This window comes from Coptis chinensis, chromosome 8, assembly GCF_015680905.1.
Source record: "Coptis chinensis isolate HL-2020 chromosome 8, ASM1568090v1, whole genome shotgun sequence".
Taxonomy (NCBI): Eukaryota; Viridiplantae; Streptophyta; class Magnoliopsida; order Ranunculales; family Ranunculaceae; genus Coptis; species Coptis chinensis.
In genome coordinates, this window is record NC_141463.1 from 82,498,272 (window position 1) to 82,522,733 (window position 24,462).

Genomic DNA, 24,462 nt, shown 5'->3' on the forward strand with positions numbered 1-24,462 from the left:
CATTTTATGCGTAAGGATTTCAAAATTGGCCAAAAAGTTTTATTGTATAACTCCAGATTACACATCTTTCCCGGTAAATTGAAAACATGATGGTCCGGTCCTTTCATCAGGTCACCGTGAAACATTATGGGGCAATCTCTTTGCTTAATCCAAAAGATAACACGAATTTCAAGTCAATGGACAACGCCTAAAACATTACCACAAATTACGCCACCGGATGTTGAAGCGGACTCTTTCTTCGGGATCCAAAGATACCGCACTAGATGTTTCGTTTGGCGTACTCAATCTTGTTTCTATAGAGGGTATGCCATTTTGGTAGTCGGGCCATCTTCTATCTTATGATCTCCAAAGTTCTTTGAAGTGTGTGGTTGTAAGCGCTGAACCTTAGTCCACGAAAACTCTTTTTCAGAACTGAGTATAAATGTCTTCTGCAACACGAGAAAACGTGCTTTTCGGTAAACGATGGATACCTAAAATTTCACCTCCTTCATTCTCTTTCCTTTTCTACTCTCTGCCTCGCAAACTTCAACTAATCATTTGGTGTAAGTCTCACTTATCACGAATAGGGAATGGTCGTAGTTCTTTTGCTCGTTAACGACGCGGCGCTGAAGGACGGGTGGTGTATGCATTGCCAAACACCCTTCCGTTTCTAGGCCCCGACTTCCTATCCAATACTAGCCGCTTTAAGGTATACTTTTGTCCGACACCACCGCGCAGATAATCTTCATCGCCGCCGTTTCTCCCTTAGGTTGGGATTCATCTTGAGAATCGACGTTAATCAGACTTCGATTCGTCTTGAGGATCGACGTTAAAAGACTCGGATTCGCCTTGAGGATCCGACGTTAAAAGACTCATCTTGTAGATATGTTTATATTGTTGCCTTTTCCTTTGCATTAAGTTTTACACATGAGATTCGTGTCCAACCTCCGATGTCGCATACTTGGAACATAAACGGGCAATGGATTCCACTAGACCAACCCTAGAATTGGTTACTTTGAGTTCCCTTGGGGCAGTTTGAGGATAGTCGTATGTAATAAGTGCAATTTTATTAGACCAGAAGACGACGGGTCCAGATGGTACCGCCCCGCCCCTAACCCCATAATACATAAAGGTAAAGCCACAGTCTGGCTGAATTGGGTTCGCTCTAGAGCCGACATGACAGTTGTCTATGATTATAGATGGTGACTCTTTTGGACATCCAGTGTTCTTCACGTTTATCTCCTTTGTATATAAATAAAATCTTGGTTTATAAATAAAACACCCTCCTTCTTTTCAAAAACTCTTGTGACCTTTGAGGATGACTCATACAATTGGATAGCATTTTTCGTGCCGATCATTTCAATATCTCATTCATCCAATTCGGAGTCCAAACGAGTCGTGGGTAAGCATTTAGATTTTTTTTTAGGCTTAAATCGGGCTTTAGGCTTGATTTGGGCTTGGGGAAAAAATTTGGCCCAACCAAAATATCGAATTCTCGGTCCATTTAAACACAAAAACCCAGAACACACGCGTCACATTTACATCATTCTTCTCCCTAAAAAACCGGATCTTGCCCCCTCTCGATTTAGTCTCGCACGAGACAGGCCCACACTAAAACCAGGTCTCGTGCAAGACCCTCACATCTTCGACCAAGATTTCCTTCCGTCAAAACATCCCATTTCTCCCCCTCATCAGTAATCAATAGACATCCTCTCCCTAAGACCAGTAATGGTCGGAAACAGGCGGATTTGTGTGGAAATTGTTTTTGGAAATTTGTTTGAAAACGGGATGTTTGCTCCATTCTTTGATCATGAAATTCACTCTAGAAGATGGGAGAGTTTGTTATATGCCAATGGAGGGCTTTATTCCAAGGATTTGGTGATGAAATTCTATGACAATGGGAGCTTTAATGCATACCATTTTGGGTCACCGTCGAGGGTGCGCCACCTAAGTCACACTTGTGTTGCTCTCCGGGATCACGGGCATTCCTCTGGTCGACCACGTACTGACTCAGCAGCAGTCCGTGTACCCACGGACTTACGACCTAATGCTCGACACGCTAATCGAGGGAGAGTACAACATCGACGGGAAATGCGCGTATTAGCGCTCGGTGCGACGGAACCACCGGGTTGTGACTCAATGGTCGGACTAAACGTCATTGGCACCTCGGCTTCGGGACATCAACAAGACCTTCCTCCACCTTCTCGGATCCTCCAGAGGGCAAAGGGTAACTTTTGCATCGTTACCTTTCTTTTTTTGATATTATCACACATGCCACTCTCAGGTCAGCTACTCTTGCCGTTCTAGTAACGCAAGTTATGATTAATCTGGGTTTTCTGTCCGCCACCCCACTACTCCCCATACCACAATATGAGAATATGTTTGTCTTCAAGAAATGCATACTGGACCCTTGGGAACCCACAGCACCTAGGGCTGCTGAGCACGCTAGCGTAGGCTCATCTCACCCACCCTACTTTGATGAGACTGCTATGAGTAAGATGACCCATCCCATAGAGGCCTTACGTGCTGTGAACAGTGGTCTGAGAGACATGTACACTTGCCAGGTATCGATGAGACGTACCTTGGGCGAGTTAAGGACAGATATGACCACTCGCCACGAGTCAATGATAGACAGCATGGGCGAATTCCAGAAGGAAATGAGAGCTTCCATGACTGCATTTCAGGACAATATGCTTACTCGTCAGAACCAGTTCCAGCGAATGTTCATGGCGAGCCAAAGATCAGTTTTAGGCTCAAGTGATGGATACTCGGGTGATATCCAGAGCAGTTAGCCTCCTCCACGGAGCTCAGATCGCAAGGCGACGCCGGCAGACTCCCCGGTTCTTCTTCTACAACCCCCGAGGATTCTCGCTACAAAGACCGAGGATCATCAGTAGCTAGATTTATTTTTTTTTCCGGTCTTGTATAATATTTATATCAGATATTTTATTTACGTGTTTGCATTTTTCAGCTTAATAGTAGATTGTTTACTAAAAATTTCTATCTTGATATATTAGCTATATCTAATATTATAGTATATAGGTAGGAACATATATTGGTAATAATAAATTATATATATATAAATATATATTTTAAATGTCATACTTAAACAACAAATTTTAACGTAAACTAACGTTTTATAAAACGTTCAGAAAACGATAATGAAAACGCATAAAAAACAGTTAGAAAACGGTCATGAACCACATCTAAAAAACGGTCAGGAAACGGCAATTTTCTTTCTATAAATAAGTTCAACTCTTCCTCCATATTCACTCGTTTCATATTCTTCCCTCTACACTTCTTATTCTAAAAAACGTTTTTAGATCACTCCAAGTTTCAAGATTCATGGATGCATTAGAAAAGTTTGAGCAGCAGTAGATTGAATATGCTACTCAAGTCTTCATGCTCGGTTGTTTTATTATAGTCATGTTGTTAATGTGGCATATAGTTCTATCTAATATTTAGGTTTGTATTTAATTCCTCGTATCATTATGTTGTGTTTCCATACCGTTGTACGTTCTTACATCTTATTGTGATAGTATATCTATATTTTCCTTTGTCCTTCTACTTTTACGCTTAGTTAAAAAAAAAAAAAAAAAAAAAAAGGCACTCCTTGTCACATGCCCCATTCTTCTCATCCACACTACATCCACTTTTTGCGCATATCTTAGAAGATACACGTGGTCTAACTACCTTGTGACACCTCGAAACGTATCTTTTACATTTTTGGATGGGTGCCTATTTATAATAAGGATGGACACCTCAAAAATCTAACTTCCCTTTTTCAAAATAATCTTTTTCTTCACCACTCCATCTTTAATGGCCCTCACTCGAAGTTTTGTGCCCGAGCAAAATTTTATGGAAAATTTCCAAAATGGTCTTTTTCATCATTTTTTTTACATTGAAATATTACGTCGAGGATGGTACCCTCTTTTACACCATAAGCAAGCATTTTATTCCAGAGAATTGGTCTTGTTATTTTATAAAAGCGGTTATTTCCAAAACGGACAATTCTTTGTCCGTGCTAACGGATGCGAGCATGAATTGACTATGGAAATCATCTCTGAGGTACTTCAAATTCCTATTACAAACCAAGGAGTCACCTTTCGATAATATCCGACATTTGATGTTTGCAACTATCCTTCACGGTGAATACAACCGAAAACCGTATTGTTTATCGGTGATCTTTGCAAAAGAACCAATTATCGTGGATCCAATGGGTAGCTCATAATGTCCCTCGCACGCCTAAGACTTCTGAAATAACCAAACCCCTCCTCCATTTACTATGGGTCTTGCAGAGTAACTGCAATGATTTTTGCATTATTAAATTTCTCTGGAATGCAATCGCACGTGCCAGGAAAAAGGCAGCTCCTTTACCAACCATTGTGACACTTATCATGATACATTGGGGTTTTTCTAGTACTTCTCCTCATACACCTCTTCGAACAGCTAACATTCTTACCATTCACTCAGTATGTAGGAATGGATTCTGGAACCCCGACGTTGCAAAGAACCATGTCGGTGCAGAAACCGATGAAGATTGTTCCGCCGACAACATCTTCACTGAAAATGCATTATGCAACGTATTTAATCCCATGGAAGGGCTTCGCTTTAATTCAACAAGGATCGATGACATTATTCAAACGTCGTAACATTATCATCACCAGCCTTCTTGAATTTCGTGACCTACGGACAATAAACGAAGAGGAACAAGCATAATTTTTACGTACCACAACCAATTCTTGGCAAATCACACTCTCATAATGGAGAACCACGTCAAGATTTACCAGACAAAAAGCAAAATGTTGCAACAGGCTATTGCACGGATTGACGGCATAGAAAATCTTATAAACGGATCCCTCCCACAAAATGATCCTCGCCGTTACTTGGGCCAATGAAACCATTTAAATTTTGCAATTTTATATTATTTATCATTTTCTTTTTAGTTTTTAATTTTCGTATGGTAATTTGTTTTTACTTAATTATTCTCATCATACTCTAATATTTGTTTATCCTTGTCTAAACAGGTCACATTTTTTCACACATCTTCTACAATAGAAGCTCCAAGGATGATTCCAGAACAGTCTTTCCATTCGTTGCTGAATTCTCCGGCATATGGACATCTTTTCAGAGACTACATCACTCAAGTTGGTTGGAACTCTCTTATTCTACACTCCTGAGCGCGGACATACTCCCCAGGTTTGGCAACTTACTTTTATGATCACATGGAAGATCTACTAGTGTCGTGGTTTCCCTTTGAATGGTTTTACACTCACGATTGGTAACACCCGACACGCTTTTTATGAGCCAACAAGTGGCTATGGCTCTAGACCTTCCTCCTCTTCTTCAAACCAGATCTCCATTCAATACATGATAGAGAATGACTTTAATGACTATTATTCTAGGGAATATTTTGTCGCCCCCAGATATGGCGATGGACTTGCCCACGCCAAATAACGCGTTTCGGTCGGCCGATGGCCGGACTTCACTATTCCACTAGCCAAGATGACCATGAATGTTGGAACCGCCATGTTATTTATTCTTTCAACATCATGGGGATTGGCATTTTTCCACTGCATCAAAGTCAGTGTGTAAGACATTCCATGCATTGGCCCAGCAACATACCGCCTTCAACATTACAGACCTAGTAATTGAGAATCTTAAGAAGGCTCGGTCTTTTCGCAACACTATATCACCCTACCGCCATGCACAATGATGGGATAGTGAGGACGCATTTCCCCTAGTTTGCGGCCACCTTCAAAGGAATTTGGGTAAAGGTCGACTCTATGTGTCCAACAAACAAGATAATTAGTTCTTTGCGATTTCGACATGGCGATTTTCTGCAAGGTATCTTAAGAAAGTTCATTCTTTCCCTAATGATGATAAAATGATAGATCATATATACAATGCAAAGAAGAGGAAGTGGAGTGTAGTCCGGAAAGCTATGATAGATTGGCGGGATGCAAGGGAATGGCATTTCTACAGGGACGAGGCAAGGATGGACTATCCCCAATTCCGCGGTTGGGGCAATGTGAGTTGATGCATGTACATATTTGTTTTACGCTTTGATGTGAAATAAATAAATAACTTAACAGTTGTGCTACTCTAAAAGCAGGTTTTTCTACTTTTATGATGTATAATATATAGTGTGTTACAATAAATTTCTGTGGAAGATGTCAGCTAGATTTTTGCTCAAAGCCTCTCAGGTATAATCTTTCTTCCTCTTAACACTTTGAGGACACAATGTCCGACTATTTGGGGGTGGTGAGAACCTTTTGCAGAAATTAGGCATGCATAGTTGTATATAGTTTACTTAATGTCTAAATATACGTATTTAGTGACAAATTCTCGTTTCCCTTTCTATGATGAAAAATATTTAGAGATCTCACCCGAGCATCAGAATTAGGACTTGTTCTTAGAAACTTAATACGTATGCAATAGTTTTTACATCTTTTCATGAGCATTTATGCACTGACTATCATTAAATGTACACAACAGTAAATTTCTGGGACCCACGGTTAGACAACTTAGTTTTCATATCCTGTAAAAATATAACCAAAAGCCTAAAAATGTGTGATATATGAGTAATGACACAGAGGAGTAGTTCTCTCGAATAGAGAAGTTCACACGTCTACTTACTTGATCACTACCCAAATCCTAGGCGAGAATTTAGGCCTTCTTTGGATCGATATAGCCAAAAATTCACACCTAAAAAAAATTACCGCTTAGTAAGCCCCTAATCAACCTTTCATTAATCCTTTCTACTTCACCAAAAATCATTACCCATCTAGTAACCACAAATAAATAAGCCTACCTAGATGATGAGTATGAGAAATAGGATGAAGTGCAGAAAAATGAAGAGAAAAACCTTGTCAACGAATCAAAATCAGTTACCTATTTCAAAAAAAAAAAAAAAGAAAATAGAAAATAGAAATATGTTTCCAAAAATCAAAAGAAATATCAAGGTTAGAATTCCCCCCAAAAATCAAATCAAAAGGGAATACAAAAGCTTGAAAAATCTAAGTATGGAAACCCATGTTAGAAGCAGGAAAGAAAATAAAGATTCTCTAGTATAAATATCTCGAAGACCTTATTCTCTCATACTTATCATTTTTTAATTTTCCATTTCAGTTTCTTTTACACTACCACCTAAGCCCCATAACACTTAATAAAGACCTCTAGCTCAATTAGGAATAGGATAGTATGATAATAAGTAGTAGTTGTGACTTCTAATTCTCGGCCTCGACCGGCTCATCAGTCATTGAGTATGTGAAAACGTGTGCCCACCTGACACTGGAGATAGCAAAGCTGAGTGGAAAAATAAGAGAGAAATTGTGTTTTGACACATACCCGTGGAGAACCTACTTAAGGATCTATATCCAAAAGATCCAAACGGCCCCGCCAGACATTTCATTATAAGATCATCTGCATGCATGCTCATACGTAGATGTTTTGATTATTGTATGTATATTAACTTGAAATTTGAAATAATTAAATCCTTGTTTCCGCTAGTGAGATGTCTAGATACCCGAGATTAATTAAGGAAACAAGCCTTTGTTACTAAGTCGTTGTAGTATAAATGAAGTTTGTGAGTATCTTCTCGAAAAAACTCTCACGAGGCTATAACTCGTCCACTAGGGAATTCCTAGTGGTTTAAGGCCCTTGCAGATACTGGTCAATGTAACCGCGACTCGCGAAAATGAGATTTAGCTTAGTACAACACATTTTTACCACTTATCATTTTATGTCTCTTCTTTGCTTGAGGACAAGCAAAGTGCTATTTGGGGTGGTGTGATAAGCACCCAAAACTATAATATTAAACCCCGGAGAGAAATAGGATTTTGGTCGATTATGTGTTTAATAATCATGTAATAATTATATTTTCGTACTTTTTTGCAGGTTTCCGCAATTAAAATGAATATAATGATAAAACATGCATCAAAGTACAGGAATCTTGGAATATTTGAAGTTTCCACTCAACCCCCGCGGAAGCCCAACAAAGCCCGACTAAAGCCAAGTTTCCAAAAGAACAAAACCCGGTCGTAAGCGGGTCCACATATAAAGAAGCAAACAAACTTTCAAGCTCAAATCGATAAATCTAGATGCGACGCGTTGGCTAGTGAAGCTGCCATAGCGACACGGGTGAATTTAACTCTACGCTAAGGATAGAAAGTCGTGAAAACGCCAAAATCGACGCTTATAATCGACCCACTCTCTGGGCCCAAAGGCATGACGAAGTCAAAGATAGGGTGGCAAGTGATGGGTTCAATTTGGTGCCACCTTGCAAGAGGAAAGACACGCACCAATTCAATGTTTGAATTGAATTGGGCTAAAAGACGAAAATAAAACATATAAAGACAAAACCTTATAAGCTAAAAGGACAAAATTTAATATTAGGTAAAACAAAACTTTGATTCTCAAAGTTTTGAACTTTTCAATTAGGTAACAAACAAACCTGATTAATTGTTAGGATTTCACGTGAAGGGTCTTTCGCCTATATATATAAGGGGTAGCCTTCATTATTTCCCCTTCAACATTTTCATGCTTTAACATCCGCTTAGCTTTAGTTCGTTTTTTTTCAAAGACTTACATTCTATCATTTTCATTCCAAAGAAATTTTAAATAATCGTAAGTTATTTTATCCTTAATAATGGTCATTTCTTTTCTAGTTTAATTCACGCCCGCATTTATTTACTTAATGTATACAACAAGTTTTATTATTCTTTCTATGACCATGAGCTAATCCCGTGGGGAGGTTTCTTTGCTTCGTGTGAAAACCGGATTGACTCGTTAATATTCTAGAATCACTACTTAGGATTTAGGCATAGATTAGACATCCGTCCCAAAATGATCGAGATCGTACCAATTTGAGGTCGATGCTCGTATCAGTCCTCGCGCAATCTAAAATGTTGGCAGCGTACATTCTCGGTGTCGACATGACTCTCCAATTTGTCCAAACTGATGTGAAATCGAGCCAGGAGCTAAAATAATATACCAGAGATGAGATATTAGTTAAACTCCTTATGCTAGTGCAATGCGACCTAGAGATGTGGGCATGCGCTAGGGATCAATACTCGACGTCGTCTCCGAACACAAGACGAATTAGAGATGTAGTGATATGGTAGTAAACTGTTGAAAAATGATTCTTGCATGAGCATGATTAACTCTCTCCCTATTTCTCCATCTTTGTTTACCTACATCAAAATCACCGTAGTAATTTACATTAATTGCATTATCGTAAAATTAATTAAACCAACTAAAAAAAACCCTAAAAATCCTACTCACCAAAAGTTGTAATTTTAGTTGTGAACCTTTTCCGAGCCCTAAGATTTGGACGATCCCTTACTCGACCTATCCTACTAAACCCACGTGAGTAAGGTAACTTGACGAAAACGTACGACTATACGGACTTTGGACTTGGAACTTTGGTCTTTGGACTTCGGACTTCGGACTTCGGACCGTGGACCTCGGACTTAATTAATCAAGAAAACCAATAAACGTGAAAAAATACGCGTGTTTAATCACTGAGCTTGCTCCTTTTGGGTCTTGTTGATTTTGATCCACTCTAATGTCTATATTTGTTATCTTGTTTGCTAGGTTCTGGCAATGTATAGGAAGCTGAAGGATATGGCGTCTATCTCCGACCGTTACAAGAAGGAGCTGGATGTCAGCAATCAAACTTGTAGCAGTTTGGTGGCTGAACAACAAGTGGAGAGAACGGAAGTTGCAGGGCTGAGGGATCAAGTGCAATAGCTGGGTGGTAAAGTGGCTCTGTTGCAACCCGTTCTGAATTCTGCAAAGCTGGAGGTTTAGCAATGAGTCGATGAGTGCAAGAGGTCAGGCTTTCGTCAACGAATGAGCCGAGAGGCGCATATAACGACTTGGTGAACACGGTGGAGAGTGGCGATGTTTACGTGCTAATGGATGATTATATTGAGGCATTGGATAAGTATGATCGCATTAAGATGTCTGTTGAAAGTGGGGATGGAACAGTGTCTGCTGCAGATGCTGGTGTAGATACTAGTAGACCATCTGACCAACTCGTTGTACCACCGGTTGCTCCAGCTGTTCCTTCTGTTGTTTCTGGTTTGGATGTTTACCCGGTTGTCACGATCAAAGCACGGGTTACGATCTTTGTAGAGGGTGGTGATCTGAACCCTTTGAATGTGGAGAATCTTCCTTGTGTGAATTGACTCTAAACATCTTGTGTTTGCTCTTGGGTTGGGAGGTCATTTGAACAATATTTAAATAACTCTTTGTTATTGATATTGATACAATATTATTTTTGATGGGGATACTGAGGTCGTTTTCCCGGGATAACCTGGGGGCCTCGGTATCTAACTGATTTTGTAATTAGAAAATATTTAAATTACTTACTTGTTGAAGTCAGCTTGAAGTATGCATGTGATTGCTTTTATTTTGACTGATTTGTTATTTGATGACTGTCTCTTTGCGTAGAAGTACTAGTCCCGATGGGTCGCTTTGACTTTGCTAGGTCGTCTTTTGTCACAGGTCGTAGAGCGTTTGAGTACGACTTGATGCATTTTCGTAGTTGGCACCTAGGCTTCGTCTTGTCCCTAGGTGTACGCCCTGATTCATTCCTTTTGGGGGAACTTCTGATTGATATAATTAGCCTTTGAGTGGCCATTATATTTGAGTCTGTCTTAAACCCTTTGTGAGGTCGTAAGTTGACTTGGGGTCCTTTTGGGGGTCCCCTAGATTGAATTTTGTCTGATAATTGGCCTTTGAGTGGCAATTACAGTTGAACCATACTTAACCCTGGTGTTGGTGTTAAGTTGGTTTAGGGTCCTTTTGGGGGACCTTGGTTTGAAATGATTGAAAATTAACCACTCACGTGGTTGTTCAGAATGAAGTCATTTTGGATTCCGTCTTTGATATCCCAATTCGACATTGTGATGTCTTAGGAGACTGGGCCGCGATTATGTGAAATACAAGGTGTTCATGTAATGCATAAATGATAGCTGCACTCACAATGTTGATGAGATTTCATTCATATTGACTTATGTACTTGGAGAAAAACTTATTGATAAAAGCGTTTGAGGAGAGCTGTATTCCAAGGTCGGTGAAGTCTATCACCGAGCTGGGTTTTGATCCAATATACGCCATTTCCAACGACTTTGTCAACAATGTAGGGACCCTCCCATGTTGGGTCGAGCTTGGCTGGTGCTAAAGTCTTTTTGAGGACTAGGTCGCCAGCTTAGAAAGATCTTGGGACGACCTTCTTGTTGTAAGAACGTTGGATTGTTTGGTGGTACCGAGCTAGGGATATTACGGCAGTCTCTCTACGTTCTTCTAGGAGATCAACTTCTTTTGCCAAGATGTTGTCATTGACTCCTGATTCAACAATGTCAGAACATGTAGTTGTGATTGTGAGCTCTAATGGTATTACTGCTTCCGTTCCGAAGCAAAGTGTGAAAGGAGACTCATTTGTACTGGATCTTGCTCTGTATGCCCATATAATGTTTTTGAGTTGCTCTGGCCATTAGTTTTTCTTGCTCTCCAACTTCTTTTGGAGGTTTTCTTTTATCACCTTGTTAGTGGCCTCTTCTTGGCCATTGCTTTGTGCATATCTAGGTGTAGAAAATGCTTGAGTGATGCGCCATTTTTGTAGAAAATCCTTGACTTGTGTGCCGAAAGAATTGCGGTTCCGTTGTCCATGACTAGGGTATGGGTGTACCAAATCTAGTGATGATATTAGTCCAAATGAAGTTGATTACGTTGACTTCCTTGACTTGGACTAGTGGGATTGCTTCAACCCACTTGGTAAAAGTAATGCGGCTGCTAGGACGATTTGAATACGATTTTCTTTGCGGGATGATCGATCCCATGATGTCTTGCCCCCACATGTGGAATGGCCATGTGCTGGCTATGTTGATCAATTCCCTTACTGGACTTAGGTGATTGTGGCCAAAAGTTTGACATTGGAGGCATTTAGGAACATACCTTTTTGCCTCGATATTTGCATGTCGCGCCAATAATAATAATTTGGGCGATTGCTTTGTGTGCCGATGATCTTGCCTGGCGTGGTTGCCACATTCACCTTTGTGGATTTCATCGAAAATAAGTTGTCCATCCCTTGGAGTTATGCACCTTAGGAGGGGTCCTCCTGCTGATTTGCGGAACAGTACGTCTTCCTTTGATCACTGTGTATCTTGGGGCTCGGAGTTGTATTGCACGAGCGTGCTTTATTTCTGCTGGGATCTCATCATGTAAGATGAACTTGAGGAATGGGCCCATCCAAGATTGATTGATCTCTTCTTCGGATGAGGGGCTGGAAATCTGGTTGAGGTTTGTTGATATTCTCTTTACGGTAGCGGTGCGTTCGAATGTCAATGTATGTAGACTGTGGTCGGACATGCCTCTTGTATTTTGGAGGCTAGGAAAGCCAAGCTGTCTGCATGTCTGTTGTCCTCTCAAGAAATATGGTCTAAGGAAAATGGTTTTGAACTCTTCGAGTTCCGTTGGAACTTCGCTGTGAATTCTTCATGCCGTGATGATTGAACTTCGAGTTTGAACTAAGCGTATTCGGTGAACTCTGTGAGTTTTGAACTCTGTCATTATTTCATTCGTGGGATGCTGTCGTATTCGCAGCCGTTTTGAACTCTTTTCGAGTTAAAGAAACTGTCGTATTCTTCATGCGTGAATCACCGAGTTTTGAACTGCGATCACCGCATTCTTCATGTTGTTACAGCCGAGTTTTGAACTGTTCGAGTTCGAGTTTTTCTTAACTCATCGGAGTTTTGAACTCTTTTCGAGTTGAACTGAACTAACTCTGTCGTATTCTTCATGCGTGATTCTTCATCGGAGTTTTGAACTCTCGTCGAGTTCGATGAACTCTATCGAGTTTTGAACTCTTTCGAGTTTTGAACTCTATCGAGTTCGTTGAAGTAGTATATTCGGTAACTTCTGTCGGGAGTTCGGTGAACTCTGTCGAGTTTTGAACTCAATAGTATTACTGTCGAAAGTTTTGAACTCTTTTCGAGTTCGGTGAACTCTGTCGTATTCTTCATGCCATATTATCGTCCGAGTTTTGAACTCGTCGGAGTTCGATGAACTTCTATCGAGTTTTGAACTCTGTCGAGTTCGGTGAAATAGCATATTCTGCGGAACTTTGTGAGGAGTTAACCCGAGTAGCATATTCGATGAACTTTGAACTCGCCGAGTTTTGAACTTCATCGTATTCTTAAATCTTTGTGATACATCGAAAGTTTTGAACTCGTCGAGTTTGAACTCTTTCGAGAGTTCGATGAACTCATCGTATTCTTCATGCCGTGATACTGTGAGTTTTGAACTCTTTCGGAGTTCGGTGAACTCTTCGAGTTTTGAACTCTTTTAGAGTTCGTGAACTCTGTTGTATTTCTGTCGAAGTTTTGAACTCGCCGAAGTTCGATGAACTCGATAGAGTTCTCTATCGAAGTTTTGAACTCGTGAGTTCGCCAAGTAGCATATTCGGTGAACTTCGCCGAGTTTTGAACTCATTCGTATTCTATCGAGTTTTGAACTCTTTTCGAGTTCGGTGAACTGTCGTATTCTTCATGCCGTGATACGTCAGAGTTTTGAACTCGCCGAAGTTGATGAACTCTATCGAGTTTTGAACTTCGATCGAGTTCGTTGAAGTAGCATATTCGGTGAACTCGTCGAGTTTTGAACTCGCCGTGATAAATCGGAGTTTTGAACTCTTTTCGGAGGAGTTCGGTGAACTCTGTCCGTATTCTTCATGTCGTATTATCGTGAGTTTTGAACTCGTCGAAGTTCGGTGAACTCTGTTAGAGTTCGATTGAAGTAGCATATTAAGTAGCATATTAAATTGAACTCTGTAAGATTCTTCATCTTTGTGATTCTCGTCGAAGTTTTGAACTCGGTCGTCGTATTCTTCATGCCGTGATCGCCGAGTTTTGAACTTCTGTCGAGTTCGATGAACTCTATCGAAGTTCGGTGAAATGCATATTCGGTGAACTCTCTGAGTTTTTTTGAACTCTGTTAGAGTTCGGTGAACTCTATCGAAGTTTTGAACTCTGTCGAAGTTCGGTGAACTAACATATTCGGTGAACTTTGTCGAGTTTTGAACTCTGTCGAGTTCGATGAACTAACGAGTTGATTGAACTAGCATATTTTCGGTGAACTCTGTCGGAGTTTTGAACTCGGCGAGTTCGGTGAAGTAGCATATTTGGTTAACTCTCGCCGAGTTTTGAACTCGTCGAAGTTCGATTGAATCTCCGAGTTTTGATGTTTAAGTTATTTACACTTTGTTTATGTACATTGGGATTTTTATTTGTTTAAGTTATTTATATTTTTAATTTTTTCGATTTATAGAAATGGAGACGAGACATCAATCAATATCGAAGAAGCGTGGTTGGGTCTTCATCTACTAAAGCCCCGCTCAAGGCACGCAAACATTAGTTTCTTCTTATATAGGAATGACTTTTACAAGTGTCGATTTGGGCAAAGACTTATTACAAAGAGTATGGTCAAGAAAAAGGGATTTGAGACTTCGTGTTCGGACGACTTCCAAGCAACAAAATCAGGTGGATTTGGTTAGTGGTTGTTTTCTTGGTTTGCTCACGCGTGAAGGGTTAACAAGAGATGAAGTCCGATCAAGAAATACATCAACTATCCGGTGTGGTTGCCAAGCTAGAATTACATTATTAAGAAAAAGAATGCATGAAGAGATATATGAGGTCGGGCGTTGCTCATAATGACCATAGTCACGGTCCGGTGACCCCATCGAAGAGAATTTGCATGAAAACTAACAAACATATGCACAGGCGGCCGAAGTGCTTGACCGAGATATTTAGTGATAACGGTTTATCTCTTGGAAAAATGGCATCTGTTTTCCATGGAGAGGAAGTTGGGTTTACACGAAAGATTGTTGGAACCATTATTATGGTTTGACCGAAAAGATGCCTAAAGAAGGTGATGCAACTGCCGTCTTTAACGCAATATTTTATCTTGAAGAGTCTTGAGGATCCCCTGTTCTATTACGCTATTGATTTAGATGAAAATGGGACTACGGTGAACTTTTTCTGGGTTCATGGGAGGTCTCGATGCGAGTATGAATATTTCGGGGATGTTGTGTCTTTTGATACCACATATCGTACCAATGCATATTCCATGCCTTTTGCCCCTTTTTCGGAGTCAACCATCATTATCGGTCGATTCAGTTTGGTTGCGCATTGTTGCTTGATGAGACGAAGATACATTCATATGGCTATTTAAGGCCCGCTTGCAGCCATATGGGTGGTCGTCGCCAACCGCAATCATCAATCGACCGGGATAGAGCCGATGACAAGAACCATTGCCAAAGTGTTTCCTAATACTGGCCATCATCGTTCGTCTTTTGGCATATTATGCAGAAATTCCAAGAGAAGATGTCATTTAATAAATTTGAGACATTGGTAATCGAGTTGAAGAACACTATTTCTTTTTCAGATAGGATTGTTGATTTTGAGAGAAGATGGTGTACAATCATTGAGAAGTATGAGTTATCTAAAATCCTTGGTTGACAGAGATATATTCAATCGGGAGAAATGGGTTCCTTGTTATCTCAAATGGCACCTTTTTTTGGTATGCACACGAGTGGTCGAAGTGAATCGATGAATGCTCATTATGACCAGTTTGTCAATTCGACGACTACACTTATGCAGTTTGTACATGGTAATGAGAAGTCTTTGGCTTTGCTTGCTAGGAAAGAAAGAGATTCTGATTACCGCACCAAGCATAGTTCACGATTGTAACTAACGATGCTTTCATCCTTATGCATGCTTAAGGTCTATAACATCTCAATATTCAATAAATTTAAAGAGCAACTAGAAAAGGCAAAGAGATGGAGTACAAAATTGATGGGGAACAAATTGACAGTGTATGGAACCGAAGCTACATGGTGAAATGGAGACCAATTTGAAGAATTCGCTTTGGAGAGTTTCGATAGAGGAACCTTTAGAGGAGATCTGCGAATGCAAGTACTTTCAGTTTATGGGTTTGCTTTGTGGTCATATCTTAAAGGTTTTATGCGCTCTGAGATTGAAGAGATTCCAAACCATTTTAGATTGACGCGGTGGATGCAAAAGTCTAACACTTATAGAATGGGAGTTTGATAATTGGATTTGTGGTCGGAATGTCTCAAATGAACCTTTGAGAGTGGCTCATTCTATCAAGGTTGCTTCTCCGAGTGGATGGCTTAACTACGCGTCGTGATACTTTTGAGGGTTATTCATATTTTATTGAAAAGATTGGTGAAATGGCTATTGAAATTTCAAAGTTTAATGAGACTTCCTACAAAGGAGACACGGGTTCGCGAGCCTCCGATTCAGAGAGCCTTGATACCTTGGTTAATACATCACAAAAAGTTTTTTTATTTGAATGTTTAATTTGATATAAATTTAGTGTTTAATTGGTGTTTAATTTGATATAAATATTTATTTTAATTGGTCTTTATTTCAGCTATTGATTTTGAATCCCAACATTTCTCAAACAAAAGGAGGGGGAAGAAGAAAGCGGATAGATGGAAATCCCTCAAAAGAGATAGCCCTAAACAATTCAGAAAGAAAGTGTCACAGATGTGGACGATTGCTAACCATGACTTCGAGAAATTGTCCGAGAAAAATAATACGTAATCATGGGTTGTAAGTATAGCTTTATTTAAAACTCTTTGATTCTAAATGTTCACTAGTTCTAATGATATTTTATCTGCTATCGTCATGGACTTCATTGATGTCCGGACTTGTTAAGAGTGGTTTAGATATGGCAGCCTTGTTAGAGTTTTATCAAGTGTTGTTAAGTTGAACTGCGTCGAGGGGTTGTGTTCCATTGCATCATTATGTCCATTGGATAGTATCTAATGTTGTCGCTAGCTAGGCTCTAGATAGGAAACATCATAATGATAGACCCGGTGCTTTTTGATAACTTCTTTCTCCCTTTTATTTTCAAAGTTCAATATTGCTGGTTTAGGTTACATTTGGGGAGTTTAATTAGACCGAGTTCTAATCTCATTGATGTTGTAGAAAAGAAAAGTATGGCTCAAGGAGAAATGGAGAATCTGGAGGCAAAGCTTTGCTTTAGGTAAAATACTCGCCTACTCATCCGGTTTCCAGCCCCTCGACTTTGCATCGGTCGATCTTGATCTTTTCATCATTCTCTCATGGTTATGTTTCGACCGCTGAGTTCCACAAGATGCCACAGATCACCGCCACCTTGACTATGCACCATTCGAGAAAGTCGTCAAAATTGAGTTATTAGCTACAACGGAGAAATTGTCGAAAAAGAGCGAAGAAGCGAAGTGTTGAAAGGTGGAGAAGTTGAAGAAAACTTGGAGTGAAAGGCTTGAACAAGCCAAAGCTAGGTGCGCAGGCAGGCTATACTTGTTGCTAATTCATTCGATGTGCTTAAATATTGTAATCTGAGAACAATAATATTTGGGATTGCATAAAGCATTTTGATGTGCTTATTATAAATGTTATTGTTGTTACCACAAAGTGTGCCCACTTGCAATTTTGTTCCGTAAAGTTGATATGATGTATTGATGCGCAGATACTATACCACCAAGATAATGCCAACGTTTGTCAACAACAAATTTACCTCAATTCATATGATCATCAATCAACATCAACACAAACAAACCAAAGCGATAAATTGCCAAAACATCAACATCAACGATATGGACTTAGTACGGCCATATCGTTTGGATTTGATTTGGATAAAAAAATGAAATAATGCGTTTGGACTTAGTCCCAAACGGTGTATGCCGTTTGGGACTAAGTCCAAACGTGTGGCCATGCCGTTGGGACAAAGTCCAAACAGAACCGCCATTTTTTTGCAAGTTCAAAGTCCAAACGGCATGGCCACACCGTTTGGACTTAGTCCCAAACGGCATGGCCACACCGTTTGGCCTTAGTACCAAATGGTATGGCCATGCCGTTTGGGACTAAGTCCAACGGTAATATATGCCGTTTGGGACAAAGTCCAAACAGACACGCCATTTTTTGCAAGTTCAAAGTCCAAGCGGTATGGCCACCGTTTGGCCTTAGTCTCAAACGGTGTGGCCATGCCGTTTGGAACTAAGTCCAAACGGTGTGGCCATGCCGCTTGGGACTAAGTCCAAACAACCGCCATGCCGTTTGGGACAAAGTCTAAACAGACACGCCCATTTTTTGCAAGTTCAAATCCAAACGATATGGCCACACTTGTTTGGACTTATCCCAAACGGTGTGACACCGCTCAAGAGGCAAAAAACAGATCTTTTGTGTTTTGGCAAAACATTGCATCTTGCATTAGATTTTTGTGTTTTGGTAAATAACATTGGGATTTTGTTGATAACATTGGGATTTTTGTGTTCTCGCATTAGAGATACTAATAGAGATAACATTGGGACAATGTTCTGCATTAGATTATTAATAGAGATATACCCGATGTGACAAATTAAAATGCATGGAAATTGTCTGAGAGCACAAGAAAGAGCCATTGAATGGATATAAACCGAGATCTAAGCAAAGCACATACGCGCGACCACGGTAAGTAAATGATAACCTGTTTTACTCCAATCGACAGCAGATGTCCTATTAAAATCAATGCCTACTAATAGCAGAAACATAACCAAAGGCAATGTGACATGAAATACATGAAACCCTAGGATCTTAGGTGAACATGAAAAGAATGACAAGTCCAAAGCAAGATCACTATCATTTCATATTTCAACAATGTGACACCATGTGAAATACATTGTCTGAATTACTGAACATAAAGCTAAGTTGCTACATATCAACAACTTGCACTTACAAAAGAGTCCTAACATAACATTTTTTGACTACAAAGAGATTTCCAATCTAACTTTCTGACTTTATCTCCTTCCTGCAAAACAAAAAAATTGAATAAACAGATCAGTCAAGCAAAGTTAAATCAAACTGCTTTATTAAGGTCTAACAGAAAAACTAACCTCTCCACTTGCTTCCTCATGTTCACCATCTTCCGCCACCACCATTTGCCTAATTACCCCCCAATAAAAACACATGAATCAGTATAAATACTACCACATATGTCAAATCCAACACCAAATCTAGAAACCTCATTGATTGGAAAACTCTTGAACTTAAGTCATGATCAACTCTCAAAAGAACAAAGAAAGACAAATGCCAATAAACACTCCCCGCATCTGAAAGAGTTCACCGAACTCTGACAGAGTTCAAAACTCTGACAGAATACGGCATGAAGAATATGACAGAGTTCACCGAAATTGTCGCCGTCTTTAGACGAGAGTATCAATCATAACTATAATCATAGCAACCTAAATTAAATCAAAATTCAAGTTTTTATGGTATAATGACAATCCAAGTGTCAATTAAAACGTTCCAATAGGCAAGCACCATAACCAAAAGTGCACTATAGTTGAATTGCCAAATGATACCTGTCAGAGAAGAAGAAACCAAATAAAGAAACCGAATTGCCAAATGATGAGAAGAAGAAGCCGAGAGAGCTGTAGAGAGAGAGAACCCAATTTCGGTTTACTTTTTTTTGTTAGATCGTTTTTTTTCTTTTTGAGAAAATGATGAGGAAAACACGCTTTTACCCTCATTGAGATCTTAGGATCTTGAGGGCGGAGATCCGGCGGCTCAAGAGAAGAGTGAGATAAGAGTGTCACTATAAGAGTGGCACTCTAGACAAAACAAATATATATATATATATATATATATATATATATATATATATATATATATATATATATATATATATATATATATATATATATATATATATATGTGTGTGTGTGTGTGTGTGTGTGTGTGTGTGTGTGTGTGTGTGTGTGTTGATGGCTGTAAAATTGTACTTGAGCAAGACCAAAATGCATGTACACCAATATATTGGACCCCAGATCGCCAGATGTGTATGAGATGGATGATTGTCTAAAAGAAAAACAGTAAGACAAGCATCATCACAATATCTCCGAGTTCTAATACGTATCACTTCTCTCTCTCAACAGTGAGGGAGTAGAGAAACCCTCTCCTGCGGGGAAAAGCAGCTTCTTTCCACCCTCTCAACCCAAACCTCACTGTTTCTCTCCCCTCCATTGCCCAAATCCGTCCAATCTCAGTAGATCTAACCCCTCTGAGCCATGAAGAAGAAAAAGAAGAAAAAACCTCTCTTTTCTCCTTTCTCTTCTTAGTTTCCTGTTCACAGTCCAAGATCTATGCGTTTTTTGGCATGATTGGAGTTATGGAGGAGGGAATTCTCCGGAATCCTCTTCTTCTTTTGCAACTCCATCACTTTTGTAGTAGATATAATAGATCTTGGTCTTTTAGTGTTGGTGTTTTGGCTGGTGGTTTCAAGCCTACTCCTTGTTGTATGATTTCCCCTTTTGTGATCTTAAATCTCGGTTTGATTCGCTTGGGTTTGTCTCGCTTTTCCTCTATATTTTGTTTATGCAGGATCCAATCCTTCCTACTTCCCCATCCAATGCTATGGTGTATTGATGCCTTAGTGGATTTCTTGATCAGGCCGCCGCGCTTCAACAACGCACATGGTGGGGTGTTTCTTTTGGGAAATACTACTCTGATTATTTGGACCTTCGGGTTCTTGTTATGGACCTTCGGTCATTGTTCGACCTTCGGTCTGTGGCTCGAAGGAAGAGGGTTGTGGTTACTTGTGATCGACGGAGTTAACGCAGTTGAAGTTTGAGTGGAGAGACAGGTGACGATTCTTGTGGATTCAAGATTCACGGGGATTGAAGCTGGGAGAAATTGCTGGTTTTAGTTTGGTTATGTATGCAATGTATTTGCTATCTTTTCTTGTAATTTTCTTTGGCTGTGTGTTGTTTGTAAGTTCTGATTCTTATGAATAATATAACAGCAGTTCCTATCAAAAAAAAAAAAAAATATCACTGATGAGTGATGATATACTCCCAAGTCCTAAACTAATAAATAGGTCATTTTTACCATGTCCATGAGGGACTAGCTACCTAGTTCAAAACTCATTTCTGCCACACGACCTGGACTCTCTCTCTGCTAAATCAATTTGAGCAGGAGTTCAATATACGCCATCAACAACTCACTCAAACAGGCAAATCTAAACCCATGTTTAAAACAGTTCAAACCATGGTCCTAGACCCACCTAACTAAAGCTAAAACCAAAACCAAAACCAAAACCAAAACTTTATAACCTGGCCCAAAAGTCTAAACCGACCTAATGACTAAACCTGACCCACTTTAAATCATAGAACCCAACCCCAAACAAAAATAGAAACCGGCCCAAGCCCAAAAGTCTAAATAGATCTAGTGAATAAAAAAAAAATGACCGGGAGCACCGGATCGTGCTCTCGATTGTCTCCCACACCAGCGAATTTGTTTCCACCACCAGCCACCACAAGTTCCACCCACCGGCACTCCAAAACTAACCGAAATCACTTAGGGGAAAAATCCAACCACTTTAATTAATGAAAAAACTCAAATTCATAAATTTCGAAATCACTCCCCAACCATAGATCTCGACCTCCATTAACAACCCATTCAAGCTTCAACATCCCCACTCGATATCAACCAACAAATCTCACATTCTAAACAAACCAACAGTTTCAATTAATTACAAATCGACAGTTCATACAACACAATCAAAACCATCAATCAAATCAAAATCAACCCATTTAAACTTTTAACAACCCCTTCCCCCAATCAACAGTAATCAACAATATGTATATACACAATTTGAATATGTTAATATTTGAATTCTTTTTATTTTTATAATTAAATATTTGTTTCAACTGTTATTCAAGAATAAAAACATAACTTCATAGTTTCGACAGAAGTTGTAAATTATATCGAAACTTATGGTTTGGACATAATATACAAATTTTAAATAGACTATCATACGTGTCGATAATTTCAGTGAAAGATAAAAATATCTACTCGCCTCTCGTATCCTGCAGAAAGATGAAAGATATATATATATATATATATATATATAATAGAATGCCAAAAATCCGATCCAAAGCTAGATAAGAGGTGCACAAATCCGCCTCTTTCTTCTTCTTTCTTCTCTGTGTAAAACTTTCCGTGTGAACTCCATTCCCCCCTCCCCCCAAAACAGGGAAGAGGGTTTATCTTCTTTTTCTACGTTTCCTCTTTCTCCAAAAATCGTTATCCTATTTATTTTATTTATTCTTATTATTAATATTAATCATATATTATAAAAATAATAAATAGAAATAGCCGGATGTTATAGCATGTCCAAACCTTTTGTTGGCTCAAACATTCTAAGCTAAGTGTTGATCTGGCCATGGATGCCTAACGCGCACAAAATTGTTATGCCACCAACTAAACACCAGTTTTGTGATTGTATCACAAGCTCCAGTTAGATTGAAGGTTACAGTCACAGTGCGCGTGGTGCAGTCTGAGATCCATTTTGTACAGATGTAGCGAAGGCTATAGGTAATTGGGTGTATATATATCCCAACCTTTTGAAGGCGCCGACAATCTCGGTGTCGATCTATCTGTCAATGTCAAGTTTGCACAGAATTGGTACACCGCCAAGTAAACAATGTGCTGTATCACAAGCTCCACTTTTTGTGGTTCCTTCGGGCCTTCAGTAACCGCGCGCAGTGGCAACGGTGTTGTTTAAGATCTGTTTTGTACAATGGTAGCGAATGCTACAATTGTGTGCATGTCAAAGCGTTTGGGTGGCACAAACATTCTCAATGTTGATCTGGTTGTCAATGGCAAGCTTTTCATATAATTGGTATATGCCACCTAGAATACAGTATTTTGCATCACAAGGTTCAATAATGATCGAAATCCTTTTGTTGCTCCTTTGTGCTTTCTTTGGCCCGAAGGAGTTAAAGTGGAAGCTGTGTGGTTTAAGATCTACTTTGGACAAAGGTTTAAAAGGCTAGTTGAGCGCATGGTTTGAATACCAATATCGTTAGTGTTGATCTGGTTATGGCAACCGTGATATGACCTAGTATTCCACCAGTAAAACAGTAAGTTCTGGTACAAGCTCTAACTTGACTGAATGCCTTCCCCTGATCCTTTGTTTCGACATGGCCTAGTTGCTGCTATGTGCTGAGCTTCTCAGTTCTTAGTTCTCACACATTGATACGGAATTTTGGGTTTTTTAAAGTATAGTTTAGGGATTAGGTATTAGGGATTAGGAATGTGGGAGAAGAGAAGAGAAAAGCTATATAGGTTGGCAACAAGTTATCTTGATGTAGTTGGGGGGTGCCCAACACAAAATATAATTTTTAAGTAAATGACAAACTTGTAATAATCTCTTTTTTTGGGTCCGCCCAACACAAAATGGAAAGTGCCCATAACGAGTACCAAAAATAAAGAGGACACCAAATGAGGAGTTCGACCCAACCTTACTAGAAAAAGAAAAAGGCCTTCAAAACAAAAACCGGCCCATTCACCAAACAAAATTAACAAATAGAAATACAACGCTATAAAATTGGGACAGTTTGATTGATTACCTCATTATTATTATTAGTATTTCTTCAAACAAAAGTTAAACCCTTCTCTTAAATCGCTCCATTTTTCTTCTTCAAGTAAGTCTCACTCTCATTTCTCTCTCTCACGTTCAATTTCATTTCAACATTTCATATATCCATGTCTTGTTTTGTTCCAATTGTAGATACCCCATTTCCCATTTTGAGTATGGGGAAATAAATAATGCACACATGTACTGTAGTACTGTAGTTATTAAGTCTTGGTTTTCTTGATTTTTTTTATATGCTTGTTGCCCCTATACTTGATTTTTTATGCACACATCCATTTTATATGCTTGATTATATATATAGTAATTCTCTAAAAAGTTGCTACTTAAGTTAACTTAAAATAAGTACGTAAGTAAAACTTTACCTAGAAAATGAATTCAACCCTAATTTTTTGTGGATATGATATACTTGACATTAAGATCATCTCCACAAAATTTCAATTCATTTGGAAATCTCTAACATTGACAAAAAATGATTGCAAAAACTTGACATTTCTGGACCATTAGATTTCTTTTTAAACATAACAACAATTTTTATTTATGCTAGAGATTTCCAAATGCATTGAAATTTTGTGGAGATAATCTTTATGATGAGTGTTTTATAACCACAAAATATTATGGTTGAATTCATTTTCTAGGTGAAGTTTTACTTACATATTTCTTTTTAAGTCAACTTAAGTAGCTACTTTTAGATAATGACTGTATATATATATGCACCACATTATAGAGCCACATTCATTATGTGCACATTATAACCACATTTTCGACATACAAATGAATTAAGGCCTAGTTTTGTGTGGAGATAATCTCCCCACCATGAAAATCATTCTCACAAAAAATCATAATATTTGGATGTGTCTAATGTTAGACTTCTTTGAATGAGCATTAATTTTTGTGAGCATGTTCTCCATGGTGGGGAGATCATATCTACAAAAAATCATCCCTTAATTCAACTTTTAAGTACATGATTTTGCTTGGATTCATTTACAATGT

General features: G+C 39.1%; 1 long non-coding RNA gene across 1 annotated transcript; it reads right to left on the reverse strand.

Annotated features, from left to right (window-relative positions):
• Nucleotides 1-18,649: 18,649 nt before the first annotated feature.
• On the reverse strand, nt 18,650-19,462 carry LOC147483525 (uncharacterized). The gene is made up of 2 exons (XR_015206842.1): nt 18,929-19,462; nt 18,650-18,843 (listed from the first exon to the last, which is right to left on the reverse strand). It is a non-coding gene; the product is annotated as an uncharacterized LOC147483525 (long non-coding RNA).
• Between the last annotated feature and the right edge of the window lie 5,000 nt (nt 19,463-24,462).